Below are 5,059 nucleotides of genomic sequence, written 5' to 3'. Positions count from 1 at the left end.
AAACTGACTTTGACAATGAATAAGACATGTCTCCAAATGTATTGAAATTTTTATTTATCTGTTTCTTGTGCAGTTTTGAGTGGTCCTTCTATTTTGAGGGAATTTGCATTTAAGGGAATATGTGAATATACTCTAGTTTTACATTTATATTGTAAAATATGTAAAATAGAATTTCTCAATTCAGAAGAGAGCATACCAGTAACCAGGCTGTTTTAAATGTATTTGCTTGATGATGCTATATAGTTCTTAAGATTTTAGGACAGCTTAAGAGGCCAACATTAAGAAACAGGTGTGGGCATGTCATAGTCAGGACTCGGCTGTGTACTGTTAGGGATATCTGTTGTCTGGCATACTAAGTAATGCATTGCTACTAGTATTACATTTAAATGAGCAAAAACATTGATTTCAGCAGTGGCTTAGATTAGAGTTCTGGAAACTTTTCTGTAGAGTGAAAGAGTACCTATTTTAGGCTTTGCAGGCCATATGAACTCTGTGACACCTGCTCTACTCTGCCATTGTAGTGCAAAGGAGCCATAGATGATACATAAATAAAAAACCATGGCTATGTTTCAATAAAACTTTATTAGCTGAGTGGGGTGGCACACAGCTGCAGTCCCAACTACTTGGAAGGCTGAGTTGAAGGGATGACTTGAGCCCAGGTACTTGAGGTTACAGTGAGCATTTTCGCTCCACTGCTCTCCAGCATGGGTGACAGAGTGGAACCCTGTCTCTAAAAAAATAAATAAAAATGACAAGATCATTCAAGTCTCTCTTCTCCTTGCCATCATGTCTAAGTCAGAGTCTCACACAGCTGAGGAAGCTCTTCATTGGAGGGTTAAGCTTTGAAACAACTGATGAGAGCCTTAGAAGCCATTTTGAGCAATGGGAATGCTCATGGACTGAGTGGTAATGAGACATCCAAACACTAAGCACTCCAGGGGCTTTGGGTTCATCACGTATGCAACTGCGGAGGAGGTAGATGCAGCCATGAATGCAAGGCCACACAAGGTAGATGGAAGAACTGTGGAACCGAAGGGATCTGCCTCAAGAGGAGATTCTCAAAGACCAGGTGCCCACTTAACCATGAAAAGGAAACTTGTTGATGGCATTAAAGATGACACTGAAGAACATCACCTAATGTTATTTTGAACAGTATGGAGAAATTGAAGTGATTGAAATCATGACTGACAGAGGCAGTGGCAAGAAAAGGGGCTTTGCCTTTGTAACCTTTGATGACCATGACTCTGTGGATAAGATTGTCATTCAGAAATACCACACTGTGAATGGCCACAACTGTGAAGTTAGGAAAGCCCTGTAAAGCAAGAGATAGCTAGTGCTTCATTCAGGCAAAGAGGTCGAAGTAGTCCGGGAAACTTCGGTGGTGGCCGTGGAGGTGGTTTCCGTGGTAACGACAACTTTGGTTGTGGAGGCAACTTCAGTGGTCATGGTGGCCTTGTGGCAGCTGTGGTGGTGATGGATATAATGTCAGTGGGGATGGCTATAATGAATTTGGTAATGATGGAAGCAATTTTGGAGGTGGTGGAAGCTACAATGATTTTGGCAATTACAGCTAGTCTTCAAATTTTGGAGCCGAAGGGAGGAAACTTTGGAGGCAAAGCTCTGGCCCCTGTGGTGGTGAAGGCCAATACTTTGCCCAACCACGAAACCAAGGTGGCTCTGGCGGTTCTGGTAGCAGCAGTAGCTATGGCAGTGGCAGAAGACTTTAATTAGGAAACAAAGCTTACGGAGAGGAGAGCCGGAGAAGTGACAGGGAAGCTACAGGAGACAACGGATTTGTGAACGCAGTCCAGCACGGTGGTAGCAGGGCCTAGCTGCTGCAAAGAAGACATGTTTTAGACAAACACTCCTGTGTGTGGGCAAAAATCTCGAGGACTGTGTTTGTGACTAATTACTTGTATAACAGGTTATTTTAGTTTCTGTTCTGTGGAAAGTGTAAAGCATTCCAACAAATGGTTTTAAGGTAGATTTTTTTTTTTTTTTGCACCCATGCTGTTGATTGCTAGATGTAATAGTCTGATTGTGATGCTGATTAAGTGTCTTTTTTTTTTTAATGTGCGGTATAAAGTTAGTCTACTCTGAAGCCATCTTGGCAAATTTCCCCTACAGTGTGAAGTTAGAATTCCTTCAGGGTGATGCTAGGTTCTATTTGGAATTTATATACAACCTATTTGGGTGGGGAAGCCACTGTCTTCAGAAACCTTGGTGTAGTTGAACTGATAGTTACTGTTGTGATCTGAAGTTCACCATTAAAAGGGATTACCCAAGCAAAATCATGGAATTACTGGTTATAAAAATGATTGTTGGCACATCCTATGCCATTATATAAATTGAATAATGGTGCCAGATAAAATTACAGATGGGAATGAAGCTTGTGTATCATCCATTATCATGCATAATCAAGAAATGATTTAATTCTCTTGAATGAAATGATAAAAGATAAATCACTTGTTGCAACTGACTGAAGCCAAGCTCAAATGACCTTATGAACTGTAATATCTGGTCAGAGTTTATATGAGGCTGTTGTGTCTTTAATGCTAAAACCTCAAGTCCACAGAGCAAGTAGCTGGGAAGTGAAGATGGGTATGAAATAAGGGAAGTAGGGATAAACTAGAATCTATGAGGCTGAGCTGGAAACATGAGGATGGACTAGACTCCACGTTTGACTTTCACTACCTCTAACTTCCAGTTCAACCACACAGGCATCCTGCAGAAACTGGTACACTTTATCATGAAGCTAAACATGCACCTGGCCCAGGTATGAGGGAAGCTGAAAGGGGATGTTGCAGGAGCTGGAGCTGCTGTGGGCTCGCCAACTTGGCAAGTCAGCAGATTAGTGACCAAATATGTGAGATGCGAAAGCACTCGTTTTGCTGCTTCAATCTTCTGAGCATAAGAAAAACATAGCCATTTTTTCACTTCCATTGTTCACATTGTTCACAAGAGTCTTTTTTTTTTTTTTTAAACTGATACTAACCTAGAATGTTGTAGAGAAGAGAATTTGGGGAAATTAGTTCTTGCTTAGCTAGACTGACTCAGTTCAAGTCTATCACATATACAGTGCCAGTTACCGTTTTATTCTCAAGTCCAAACCCACCCTTCTTTGCTTTGCGGTACTGGATCCGGGACTCTGAAAACCACATTTCTGCATTACTTGCTGGCCTGATGTTAGAGTCTGCCAATAATGGGCACTAAAGAGAAACAAGAGGTTAAAACATGATGAAGGATGTTTCTCCTTGTTTCCTGTGGGCTTCCTGTCTGCTTGTGTGCATCACCCAGGCTTGCTTCTTCACCTTGACAGTGACAGTTCCTTCCCAAATCAGTGGTTGAATGCTACTTGCTGTTTTTCCCACTGCACTCAAACATGCATGCACAAGCCAACCAGCATCGTTTCTTCAGAGGTTCAGGCCTCAACCCCACAGGCTCCTCCTCCCAACACTGACACAGCACTAGGCAGGCACTGCTTCTTTCTCAGAGGCTGAGTTTCATCTCCATAGGGCTCCACCTCTATGTTCCTAAGTTTTATTAATTCCAGCCTCTTCTCTTTGTTTCCCCAGCCCTAGTAGTGGTAACTGCTGCCTGGAGTTGCTGTGTCTGTGAGAGAGTATATGCCTCCCTTTTTAGCTGTTTAGTTACTGAGTTGATAATTTTGCATAGTTTGCCATTCTTCGTAGCAAACTCTTTCTGTCCAAATAAGTGGTATAGTTTTGTCTCCTGAGTGGCCCCTGACTGATACATACCCTGAAATAAAACTCATAGATAATAAGATGTACTTATAAATATAATTTCAAAAGTAAAAGATCAATATAATCCCTAATAGAAAAAATGCAGTAGAGTCATCTGTATTTTAAGACTTTAACATGTGACCAAGATGGAATAATGAGGATAGGAGTTGATCTTGCACATGAAATGACTAAAAACAAAAGAAAACAAAAAATCCACCCAGACAAAGTATACAAAGTAATTGGATGTAAAGACACTGGTCCCTTTCTGCAGATAAGGTAGGATAATAAAAAGGAAAACAAAACAAAGTATCAGGCAGCAGGTAACAAAAGACAAGGACAGGAAACAAAATAAATGATCTGAACCAGGTGCAGTGGCCACACCTGTAATCCCAAGATTTTAAGAGGCCAAAGTGAGAGGATTGATTGAGCCCAGAAATTCAAGACCAGCCTGGGCAACACAGTGAGATCCCATCCTTACAAAAAAGAATTAAAACTTAGCCAGGTGTGCACCTATTTTCCTGTGACTTGGGAGGCTGAAGTGGGAACACCACCTGAGCCGAGAAGGTTGAGGCTGCAGTGAGCCATGAACACATCACTGCACTCCAGCGTGGGCAACAGAGTGATACCCTGTCTGTCACACACACACTCATATACTCACACACAAAGTGATCCACATCATGGTCTTAGCTTACTGCTCCGAGAGATATCTGGACTGTAGTTTAGGATTGGGGACCCAAGCAGAGCCCCACGGTTTCCCTAAATTTGGGAGAAGGAGCTAAAAGTCTGAAGAGGCTAATGTGGCTGGAGTTCACAGGGCTGACTGCTGGAGAGGGGAAAACTTCAGAGAGAAGGAGGTCAGAAAATCTGCAGGTGGGCTCCCTCAAGCCTCCAGCTGATAAAGGATCAGCACATGAATGTGAGGAAACTGCTTGAGGCTGAGGGAAGAACCACTCAAAGGGATTTTGGGGAACAATTCTCAGAGCTTGCACAGGGCCTGGAATATATCCTATTCCCTTCAGCCAGAATGAAAAAAACCTCATAATTCACGGGACATTGGTATTCTGAAAGATAGTAGGGAAAAATTAGCCCTACACTAAATCCTGCAGTGGTCCCACCTACCAAAGCTTAAAAGCAAGACCTAAAAGGATCAAACTATTTCCAAATAACTTCATTCCATCCCAGATCAAAGCTCAAAAAACATTTATAAAAGTCAAAGATATCAGAATGTCAGGCATTTAATAAAAATTACCAGTCATGTAAAGAAGCAGAAAAATATATTAATAACTTATGGTGGGAAGAAAAAGTAATTAATAGAA

General features: G+C 41.7%; 1 pseudogene; it reads left to right on the top strand.

Moving 5' to 3' along the window:
- The first annotated feature begins 1,148 nt into the window (after positions 1-1,148).
- Positions 1,149-1,733, top strand: LOC116532167 (annotated as a pseudogene).
- Positions 1,734-5,059: the final 3,326 nt, after the last annotated feature.

The sequence above is a fragment of the Sapajus apella genome, unplaced genomic scaffold (genome assembly GCF_009761245.1).
Source record: "Sapajus apella isolate SASKATOON/1434 unplaced genomic scaffold, GSC_monkey_1.0 scaffold74, whole genome shotgun sequence".
In the NCBI taxonomy this organism is placed as follows: domain Eukaryota; kingdom Metazoa; phylum Chordata; class Mammalia; order Primates; family Cebidae; genus Sapajus; species Sapajus apella.
Note: the sequence above shows the minus strand (reverse complement) of the source record. Positions and strands in the feature narration are given on the sequence as shown.